We start from the raw sequence: 12,148 nt of genomic DNA, 5'->3' as shown, positions 1-12,148 counted from the left end.
AAGTAGGGATTGAACCAGTTGTTTGGTCTCCTCCTGTTCTGGCGTCTGTATTGGCCTCTGTTTCTTCTTGGCGTGTATGATTCATCGCCGCTCCAATCTGATCCATTTGAGGAGCTCCTACTCGAGTTGCTCAGGTCGTCAGTTGTGCTGTCCGGGATCTTGTAGTCATCCGCACTATATGGATGCATCCGTTCCATAGAGAATTTTTTAAGGTCTTTCCCTAGTTTCTGAATTTTATTGTTCGTGATGTAATCTTTAGTTTCGTTGATCTCCTTGTTGATCTCTTCTAATCGTTTTTTGTAAACTGTCAGTTGTACCATGTTTTTCAATTTGGTCTCGATAACTTGGATTTTGATAGTAAGTTCTTCTGTGAGTCTCGTGGCTGTCTTTATGATCAGCACTAAATAGTCTCTTGTGCACTTCCAGGAGATGGAAGACCAGTCTTTGCGAAAGACCAGGTCATTCAAGAAGATGCGTGGTGCGTTATTTACCCAAAGTCCTCTTGGAGCCGCGTTAGCGCGTAGATATTCTGTCATTATCACGCCATGAATAGCTGTTCGTACTTGCTCTTTTTTGATCTCTGAGAGTTCTTCCCAGTCGGTGGTTTGGGCCAAGGTTTGCGTGAGATCTTTGTCTTGCAAGAGTGATGGGAGGGACAGGATTGCGTTGATTTCTTCTGTAGAATAACTTAAGCCTAAGTTGTCGGCCATGGTTAAAGTTCACCAGAAGAAGAAGATATGATTTGCGTTTATTGACGGAGAACAACTCCCACAGCTGCACGCTGCTTAATAATTCGGAAATCAATGAGGTGGGAGAAAGAAGGGCTTAGATCCACTCAGCTTCCTTGTCTCAATATTCACAAAAATCAATGGTAGAGCGGATCACTGGTCCTGGGAAACCAGGGTATTGCATGGACAGTACATTGTACCGTATAAAAAACCCTCATTCACGTCTTTGCTGGGATCGAGATTAGCGGTATATCTTGATTCTCCGCTGACTGTGGTCTTTAACGTGATCGCATAATCATTGGGTCAATCCAATGCTTCCTCCACCCGGAGGCTTTTAACCACTGGTTAATCACAGTAGTGATCGTGAATCAAAAAAGAAGGGTGAGGTGATCGTGATAAAAGGAAAAGTGTATTAAAATTCTCGTAAAACCAGTAGATAATTTATTGGTACTGGGTTCGAGACCAAGATAAAAAAGTATTGTCGTTGTGCACGGGTCTGACTGATTATGGTCAGGTGCACTAGTTAAAAACTGTGTCCAAAAAAGGTCGACATGTTTCAGCCCTCGTCAGCCCAAAAGGGTCTAGCGGGCTTTCTTCAGGACCTGGTGCAGAATGGGGGCCCGTGTTATGGGCTCCCTTGTGGATGTGCAGGGAACTTTATCCTATTCGAATGCACATTCAATCTTAATCCAATGGATTGAAAAAATGGTTGTGGGGGGAAGGAGAGAAAGAAAGAAGGAAAAAGCATAAAATCATTGCGAATTCATTCATCCATCCACATCCTCCGCCCAGTCCTGTAGGAGATCCATTTGGAGTTGCAGCAGTGCCTCCTGTGTAGCGAATTGCTCACAACCGCGGTTCAAGGTTGAAAGAGTCAGCTTATTCTTTTTGACCCGGTCGGTTAATTTGCGATGGTCATCTTTCAATAGGTTCACGTCAGTGATAATGGCACCCAATCGCTGCTCCATAACTTGGTGTGATTCTCCGATTTCCTGTAGGATTATGTCCAGTTTGTCCAACTGGGATGCTAGCTCTGCTCCATCACCTGGTGTGATTCTCTGATTTCCTGTAGTAATATGTCCAGTTTCTCCAATGGGGGTGTTAGCCCAGAAGAGGCAACGTCTGTGTCCGCTGTCTTGGTTGGGGAACGAGTCGACACAGTTGGTCTGTCTACTTTAGCCCGAGTGCGTCCCATATCGTTCTTTACAGAACAGCAATAGTTGTCTGCACTTCCTATGGTCTGAGGTCTCTCAGCAGCTCATGGAGCCCTACTAGGTGAGCTACCATAAATCGAACCAGTCTCTCTGCCAGAGGCTCCCAAGGGGGACTAAGTTGCACTTGACCAATTTCATTGCAGGTCTTGAATAGGGGAGCACCGGTCCAGTCCAGCCTGAGCTGCATCGTAGGGGTACCCAGGTATTAATGTCAGCCCAGTACTTTCAGGCAGTGTCTTAAGGCTCACCTACTGTTGGCCCGGGATCTTTTCTTAACTTCCCGGTACCTGCTAAGTGATCTGTTTGTGCTCCACCAGTGGGCCTCCTCAGCACGTCCCCTACTAAACCTGTCCAAGCGCACCGGTATCGGGGGAGGGGAGTAAGCAACAAGCCCAGGGCAGGAAAGCAGTGGCAGTCAGGAATCCTGATGGGTCTACAGGACCTTGTACTGGTAGTCTATCCTGCGTGCTGACCACTCCCAGGGGTTTCCACTTTCCTCCAGTCACCACTGGAACCCCACCCCTGCACTGCAGCACCTCTTGGACGGCGCAGTCAAAGGGGCATCTGCTATCTCCAGGGTCAGGAAGCGAGGTCCAACAGGGTAGGCATCAGGGCCCCAGCGTGCTGCAGCTCTAGTCCAGACCAGCCCTCATGTGGATCGGGAGTTCGGTCCGTGGAGGTCTATTCGGGTACAACTGCCCGCCAGTGCACTCCACTCATTGCCCCACACTCCCCACCAGGCCCCCTCTCACACGTAGGCCAGAGTCAAGCTCAAAGGGCCTAGCAGGGGAAAATAGGCAGGGCAGGCAACACGCAACATAGAATCACCAAATCAAGCACTGGTCCTTATCTCCAGGTGCAACCAGTCCACTGGGCTCCTCCTCTCTTTGAGGCCCACGACGTGCTTTGGGTCCGCCTCATCACTCAGGCTGCCTGGGATGTCACAGCAGGAGTCAGCCTCTATAAGCCTCGGCTACTCCGTGCAGGGAGTACTTAGGCCTCACCACCAGCCACCTGCCAATTCCGGCAACTCTGGTATGTCTCGAAGGGCCCAGACAAGCGCACCAGCAAGACGACCATCACCACCTCCAGGGCATAGTGTCTGGTGTCTTGCAGGATCCTAGTGGCAATTTGCGGGCAACACTCAAAGGCCTTGCCAATTCCTAGGGGCCGCCAGGCAAGAGCGACCCCCCCCCCCCCCCACCCCCCCCTGAGAGTCCCAGAGCTGTCTGCAGGCAACTCAGTCCAGGTCCATCCTCTTAACTGCGAGCACCACCCACCATTTTGGGTGCTCAGGAAAGCAGTCAGGATAAGGGCATGGAGCCCCCACCAGGCTCAGGATTTTTGGTCGCATGGCTCCTACTACTGTCTCAGTCCACCTCGGTAAATGGCAGAGGGTCCAGCGCTCACGGAGCCCTCTCCAGTGTCACCGGCAGCCTCCATTTGAGGAAGTCAGTTGCCATCGCCATGTTAGCGGTGCGGCTGCTGGCCCACCTATAGCAGGGGTCGTACCCAGCCCCCAGTGTCATTGCAATCGAGAATAAAGCCTATGGCAGCACTCCGTGCAAGATTAGGGCAGGATAACGGGGCCTGGGCCCAGGGGTCCACCGATCACTGGGCTGTCATGGTTGGATGCAGGCGGATATCTATATGTTGGTGAAAAGGGGATAAAGAGGCACCTGTTTTGCCAGGCTGCCAATTATTCACTCAGTTTCCATTTTTCTATTTGAAAAAATATACAGTGACCAGGGGGCATTTATGTGCCCCATGGGGTGGATAATCTGGCTAACAGTCCTACTTGCTCCCTCCGTGCAGCTGAAACACAGACGACTAGTGGTCAAAGAAAAACATGCAGCATGCTATGGTGTCCATCTCCCCACTTTGCATAAACTTTTTTGGTTTGACAAAAAAAAAAAAAAAAAAAAAAAAAAAAAAATCAGACCTTGTACTCAAGAGCATTTCAGGTGACAGAGAGCAGACGGGTCTAATATACTAAACCACGGGAAATACGGATGACGAATAGAGGTTAGGACCTTACCTGGCAGGTCACAAAGCCCAGTCTGATCAGTGACACAATTTTTCCCTAAACCTTCCTTGTGCTACAAACCAGTGAGGCCACTGGGTACTGCAACTGTTCATAAACAGCTGCATCCTCTTTCTCCAGACACCATAGCAAACCAAGGAAACAGAAAGGGTGGCAATGCCTCCACTCACTTCTTAAGAAAAAGATGCCTGGTGATATGGGTTTGGGCTGATCATCCGCCCGGCGTTCTTTGATACAATCAGTATAAAACTTAAGAGCTCTCTTGGGGTCCAAATGGTGAAGTCTTCGTCTCCTCTTTGGGGGAGGGAGGGGGGCAGAAGATGGAGCACAGAACGCCTGCAAGGTGATGGTTGTTTCTGCAAAATCAACTGGTCCAGGACAAAGGTGGTGTGCAGAGGCTTGACACAGAGCGCTCGATGTTGTGGCAATGAGGAACACTGTTGAGGGTTAGAAGCTGCAATGAGCATGTCTGAAGCAGCTCACAGGTGGTGCTCATCGGATATGCGAGGACCTAGTTAGGTCCCACTGAAGCAGGAGAAAGGGAGAGGTAGGAAACAGTTATTGCAAACCTTTTCAAAAGCGCATAATAACCGAGACTTAAACAAGGGCCACCTGGCTGCCAAATGGACATCAATGACATCCAGACAATGTCCATGGTGTTCAGCTTTCACTGCTCAATCTCCAAGCATGAAAGTGTGAAGGCCTGGGTATAGAACCCTGCTCAGCTGCTGTAACAGCAGATCCTCGGAAATCCATTGGGAGTCCATCGGAGGACAGATGCTCATGTGCAGGAGTTCTTGATAGCATACCCTCGGTGTCCAATCTGGAACCACTAGGATGACTGGGGCCTTATCAGTTCCGATCTTCTTGAGAACTCTGGGCAGGACTGGTATCGGTGGAAAGGCATAATGGAGTCCCGAGTTCCACTTAAAGCGGAATGAGTCTTCGAGTGAGAGACCCCTTTAAAACTCAAATGCAAATAAGTGCTGACATTGCGTGTTCATGGCGGTGGCAAACTTATAAAGCTTAAGTTCTTCCCATTGGGGGAAGAGACCTGGCACCACCTCTGGGTGGGACTGCAATTCATGATCCGCTGGCATTTTTGTTGTGCTACTCAACCGTGACTTAGATTTACAAATAATTTTAAATAATTACCAATATATTCACATATATAATATTGTAATGTAATTGCATTTATATAGGACTTCATACCCTCGATGAGGTGCTAAAGAACATTTGTAGAAAGGCAGAAAGCTATTCTATGAGCGTTACCAAAGATAGAAGAGTATTAGTCTGCCATACGATCTGTAAAGGCAGAGCTCTGATTTTGCGTTTGAAACCCAGAGTTCTGCTCTAATTGTGTTTGTTGCACCACTTATACACGAGTTTTAAGCAAAAGGACTGAGATAGGACACTTCAGTGCTAGATGACTGCATAGATGATAGAAAGGGTGCGAGTGCAATGGCCTGTATGGGAAATGGTTTAATGTTGTATATATGCCAGAAACTGCTCAAACCTGCTACCGCAAGAGGCTCCTATCACCTAACCATGGGTGCGGTTACACTGGCTGAAGGATCCAAGAGGCAGACAATTACCATCATTGGAATGGCCTCTATCATACAGCTTAAAGTGAAAATGGGCTTAAGAATTGCCAAGAGATGAAAAATGCTACCTTTGGTTGGTGCAATTATGCATGAAGTGTGGTTTATGCTTGAGTTCACATGAGTGGCAGAGAGTAACCAATTGTTCTGGTTTCTACACAGCCAACAACAGTGCATGCTCAGAAGAGCCGCCCACAGAGGAGGGGCAGAGAGCAATCCAAAAGAAATTGCCATTTCACAACCAGCTATGTGTTGTATGGAGTAGAACGACTAGTGGCAGATGAGTAGTCAATTAAGCTGCTAGCTATGTGGAGAAATCCCCACTAAAGAAACAGAGGATGAACGCATTAGGAGCACATTCTTTACCCAGCCGTGCTATAAAGGTATAATAAATCCATCATGGACCATACCAAGCAATCAGACGTTTAGCTTACATGGGTCAGAATTCACCCAGGAGTGGTGACAGCACAACCCAACAGTGTGTGAAGTTAAGGAAACTAAGGGAGAGCATCACAATGTGGTTCTGTGGAAGGAATGCATTTACATACAGAACAAGTGAAGTGAAGCAGGGTGTGTGTTTCAAGGAAAGGTATGAAGGGAGTAAAAAAAAAAGCAAGCAGTTTGTTCCTATCAAAGACCTTACTCCGCATTAGGGTCCAAAGACACCTCATCAAGATGCCCTTAAGTTCTGTCCTTTACTTTGCTCCCTAGGCTATAGACGCTGTGAGAAAATGATAACGGAGGTACAGTAGGGGAGGAGCAAGCTGAAGGAGACACTTAGGAGTAGGACTGAAGGCCCGGAGACAAAGCGGCATACAACAGACATGACACTCACTGTAATTGAATACCGCTTTGTTTCAGTATTTCTGCATGCTTACAGCGTCCCACAACTCTCTAAAGCAACACGCAAGTCCTATAAAAATGTATCTGCATAGCCATCTCTCAAACTCTTTAATATATCTATATCATGCCAAACAGCACCCACAACAGAAGAATGCATTACTTAACTGTATATATGGTTCAAGAGGTGGACGACAATAGGTTCTGGGATGGCCACAATTCTTGGACTTCTGCTGCAGCTCTGATTTTGAGGCAACAGAGAGCTGCCCAGGGCAAAACAGATCAGTTGATCGGCAGTGGAAGGTGTGCAGCACTTGGCAGATGGAGGACCAAGGAGTGGGGTGCACACCCAGGATGCAAGACAAGAGTTCTTGGACGACTCATATGTACTAACACAAGCTGTAAAATTCTGAACAAGGAGGTGCTAGAGGGATCTCTGCGGGGCAGAAAGATGGGGAGTATTCAAATAGAAGTTAAATCTATAAAAAAATCCAAATCTGGAGAACTAATCAAGTTTTCATCCAGACCAGTACTACATTGCGACTAAACTAAATGAAATAGTGTCATCCGGCTCATTCAATATTAATTTGAATTATTTTCCAAGGTAAATGACACCAAACACTACACGTAAAGAGCAGCTTGTCCTGGTAAAACAGAGCAGTAATGTTACCAGTTTACCACAAACCTCCCAGGTATTGTACAGTAATGTTAGCAGATGTAACCTGGCAGGGTACAATTGGAGAATATGGTGGAGGATTGAGGGCTCAACTGTCAAAATCAATCATGACATGTTCCAGATGATCAAAACATTTGGTAACGAAAGGTTTATGGATTCACTGCAGTATATTTACCAGCAGAAACCTAATATTCTAATATGAGTTTCCTCACCACCCTAAGCAAGCAGTAATTTCATTGTTTTGCAAGCTAGCAAAATCTCCTTAAAATCGACTGTCAAGGCTTCAGTCTGGATTCAAAGCAGACTATGGGACCACTGACAACACTGCTGCCCATTGCTTTTATTCAATCTATATGTGGCAGATACAGAACAAGCTCTAAACAACAACGCCCCCCACCCACCAACCTAAACAGAAGTTCCTCACCGGTCTTTCAATTCGCCAATGATGCAGTACGTTTATATTACACCAGCATCGGCCTACAACATGCACTAAATAAGCTGTATTCATATTGACATCAAAATAAACAGGAGACCAACTATGAAACATTAAATAGGTGCTGTTTTTTTTTCTAGCTGCAAAAACTTTTAAAGGTCTTTAGATGGTAAACTCATTGAGAATACTCAATCAAACACGAAGTTGGTGTAGAAGTGAAAGCTAAAGTAGCATCAAAAGATCACAAACAACTATTGGAAAACAAAGCAGCAATGTTTAAATTCACCTTCATAAAACTGCTCAAATATCTCAATTGGTCCATCCTTAAGTCCACTGTTTAATCTTTAATGCAATTGCAACATTTCTTCCTACATTTTCTAATGACTTCGAGGCATTGCCAGAAGCCCTTGGCAGCCGACTAAACCAGTTACAAACCAAGCTATTAAAATCCTTTTTTAACTATCACAGTCAACAACTTTTTAGTAAATCCAAATGAAATTTAAACTATTTGACTAGTCTCTGGTACAAAATGCAGTATTAAGATGTTGGTTTAAACTGAAAAATGCTGATGACGATGAAAATCCGAACTGTTAAATCACTATGAAAATACTGTGGCATAGAGTTATTGACCGAACACTCCAGGATTTTGGTATGGAGCCACCATGGAATCACAATTTGACATATCAAAATTTTTAATTAAATATAGTATGGAAATATGTTAATCTAAAATCCAGTGCAAAAGACCTTTATAGACAGATCTCACCGTCAATTGGTTATTGAAACCTATGTAAAACGTAAGCCCCAATTAACTCAGGATTTTTCTATGCCATGCGACCTGAATATTAAACAGCTTCACTTGCATGGTGACCTATTTGATTTGGGAGACAATCTTCAAAAATTGAGGTATAGCAGGCCGAAAGCAGGCTGCAGATTTTGCAACTACCAGACTGAATATTTTGCCCACATTATTTGCTGGTGTCGTGTTTTTGGTCAAGGAAAGCATGAAATCCTGAGGCTCAGCTTTTCAGTGACCAAAAACCACCTAACTGTGGAGTAGCAACTGCTACCTGTTTTAATAGCACAGAACGTACAGCAGTGGTTCACGAAATATATGACCTTGATCCTATATTACCTCTCGACTAATCATTGAACTTTGTATGACTCGTAACAACTGCAATTTTGCCAACCAACAGGATTAATACGTTTACATTTTAATGTGGTTTTCAGAGGGACTGATATTTGCATAAATTGAATTTATTGGAATCCTGTATCTATTCGAACATGGTTTTATTGGGTTGATTACCAAAATTGCTTTTTTTTTTTAATATTAGCAGTATTTAATAAAAGTTTATTCTATTAACAATCGATACCGTATTTACAACCACTCGCCTCCTTTTATACATCAGCTTGCAATTAAATATATTATATACCACTCAATTTCTTTGAGCCCCCATATACTTAGTGCTTTGTTGTACTGAATAAAACCATGGCCTCTCTCACCAGCTTGGCTATTGCATTTTAAAGGTCACTGTTAGTTGAACACATCTGATCTAAAAACTAAGTAAATGTGCACTCTCCCAGCATGATTTAATGAAGAAATTATTGGACAAGCAGCATATTGCTAGGTGTACTCTGGAAAACATCTTGCTACATAAGTCTACTTTACATGGTCTTGGGCACTTTTTTTATATTCTGTAAACTAGGTTATTAAGGTTAACGTCAACTACTGCTCAATCCTTATGAAAGGTGAAAATTTAAGTTAAAAAAGGGAAAATATTTTCAAAAACAAACAACCAATCTAATACACTCTAAAGACAGACTTTTGAACTCATCATGACGCGCACTTGTTTTAGATGATCAATATGACTATGCCTCTCCTCACGTTTTCAACACATTTAAAATAAATATTTCGTAGACTTTACTATAACTCAGAAAGATTGTGGAAGATGAGAAGAAGATACCAAAACCCAAACGGTCTTCGCTGAAGTGAAGCCCTAGGTCAGTTTTTTCATGTAATTTCTAAAAGTCACCAATACTGGAAGACAGTAAACAGAACGACAGAGTATCATGAATAGGCCAATAGCATTAGATGGCAAGATAACCATACTAGGAACTGTGGATGGCAGAGGTTGTCCCAGCTGTGTCCATACTTTAAAGAGCGTGGGTCTAGCCGCGGTTAAAGGGGGATATTACACAGTATAGGAGAAATGAGGCAACCCCCACACAAGGAGGGACAGATTATAGCGCAAATGCAAAAGAGACTATATAAAATGAAATTATGTGTATAAAAAGCAGTGGAATGTATGAGGGCCATGGTAGGATTATACTTAAACGACAGTCAGCATCAGGAAGAATGACTGTACCGGTAAAATGATTTTGGGCATATCAAGTGCCATGAAAAATCAATGTTGCACGATAAAATGGCTTTTCCTAGGAGTACGTAACTGCTGAACTTCTCTTGAAAATAATAAACACATTACAAAAACAAGAAAAAGCCCATCAACATAATTCATAGAGCATGCATGATCGAGCGAAAATAAAAGGAAATTTTAAATTAAGGAATTCTTTAGCTTCCACTTTAAAATTATAAGAGTGGTATGGTGCCAAATACCTTCTACTTCGCACAGCGTTGATTAAATGGGGTAAGGGTCTTACCTAGTAGCTTAACTTAGTACACACACCTCAAAAAATACATAAAAGCTGTTCTGGACCTACTTACCCTCACAAAAGCATAAAATCATCAAAAACATAATTTATGCTTTACCCGAACGCTGACAGTAGCTACAATGGTTAGCACAGACCATTAACATGTGTTTTCTTTGATTTGTGCCTGTTGGCACCCCACTTAAATTACATGGGGAGAATTAGGCCTCCAGCAAGTAAAGCAATGCACCTCCAAAGCATTACAGAAAGGAGAGGCTGTGTGAAAGTGCTTTACAGAACATCTAACTAACTGCTTTAGTTCTCACTGCAGGGAGATTACTGCAAGAGAGCAAATTTAACTGTACATGGCAGAAAGTGAACATCCACAGTGGAAGAGAGCACATCCAAGTGAGACTAACCTTAGCACAAGATTCTGATTTCTTGCTGCATGGTGCGGTTATCATCCGGAAGGCTTCAATATGGCTTCTTTGACAGCAGCCTAAGCAAGAATATATTGGGTTAGTTGATTGAAAACCACTGAAATACGCCTACAGTATTTTTGTTCTTCTATTCACAAAGGGCAAAAGGGATCAGAACAATTGACCTACAAATAAAAGATCATAAAGGTTAAACATCATTCCAATTAAAACATTTGCATGTCATCCACACAACAGCAACATCCCTTTTTTAAATATTTTCTACACTTCCAACAACGTCATACAATAACTTTGTCACTTTAGAGGTCAATTTAAGGGAGCAACACATAACTGATAGATCTACACAAAGATTAACAGCTAGACTGAACTAAAATGTCATTGGAAAAAACTGAAAGTAATGTAAAACTGATTTCATAGGTTTTTAGGGCCAGATGTGCGACACATTTTACAGGTTGCAAATGACCCATCCAGTTTTCTGTTAAGGAAAACAGGCTGAATTCCAAAAACAAACAACTGCTTTATTAAAAAAAGCAGTCACAGACATGGTGGTCTGACGACTCATGAATATGAATGATGCAGGTCCATTGCGACCCATTTGGAAATCGCAAACAGTATCTGAAACACTGTTGTACATCAAGTTTTGCGACTCACAAATTGTGAGTAGCTAAAAATCGCATTTAGAGAGTCGCAAAACCGGACGGTCATACATGTGGCCACGAACGAATTAAAGACAGGGTGCAAATTATCTCATACAATACTTATTTTAAAGACAAAAAAACGATACTGCAAGAAATTTGGAGTTGCTAGATTACACAGATCTGTGTTGTGCATGCACCCCCTTCTGAGGTGGAAAAGAAATACTTAGGTTTTCAAGGAAAAGTTTACTTTACTGAGCAGGCAGAAAAGGCATATAGAGGGATCGGAGAAACAGGTAGGTACTAACTGGTTCCATACTCCAACTGGTAAATGTGGAGTAAGCCCCACCACGGTTGCCCCAATCTGGAGTCCCTACAGATGCAATGTGTGCACTGGAAAGTGTAAGAGCAGTCCTCTTTTATGGCATGAGTAGCCATGAACACAAGGCAAGAGAGCACCAGAGTTGCTCCTCCAACCCCCAAACTGGAACAGCCGCCACACTCCTTCCCAAAACACTCACTAAGGAGCACCATCAAACCTCGTGCTGTACCTACTGAAAGCTGTAGAAACTGCAATGAGTCCAGGTAGTAGGCAGTGATGTGGAACTTCAGTATGGCATTTCTGGCAATTAGCAAGTTTGGTGCCGCTCTTTGTTGATGGTGTTGTACCTCTCTTGCATAGGCTGGTCTGGTAGAAATACAGCAGTGCCTATGTGTGCATGCTGCACTGTGACCCAGATAGGCTACACCTGTTGGAAAGAGAAGTGAAGTATTAGAAGTTAGAATCAAATATTAGGGTTACATTTATCCAGTGTCTGTATCAAATGCAGTCTCTCCTAAATTTTCTTGCAGCTTATGCAGAGTTGCTGTAGGCACTCCTGTCAGTGTTATGTAGGC

The 12,148-nt window shown here is 43.7% G+C and overlaps 1 protein-coding gene across 4 annotated transcripts in view; it reads right to left on the bottom strand.

Annotated features, from left to right (window-relative positions):
- The window catches only part of TAOK2 (TAO kinase 2), an 867,950-nt gene that overhangs the window by 816,743 nt on the left and 39,059 nt on the right, over positions 1–12,148 (bottom strand). For all 4 annotated transcript variants that reach the window (XM_085618801.1, XM_085618799.1, XM_085618802.1 and 1 more), the window contains exons 2-3: positions 11,807–12,000; positions 10,599–10,678 (exon numbers count right to left, since the gene is read on the bottom strand). The gene's annotated coding sequence lies outside the window, so the exon portion shown is untranslated. The remainder of the gene's footprint in view (positions 1–10,598; positions 10,679–11,806; positions 12,001–12,148) is intronic.

This window comes from Triturus cristatus, chromosome 7 (genome assembly GCF_964204655.1).
Source record: "Triturus cristatus chromosome 7, aTriCri1.1, whole genome shotgun sequence".
Taxonomy (NCBI): Eukaryota; Metazoa; Chordata; class Amphibia; order Caudata; family Salamandridae; genus Triturus; species Triturus cristatus.
Note: the sequence above shows the minus strand (reverse complement) of the source record. Positions and strands in the feature narration are given on the sequence as shown.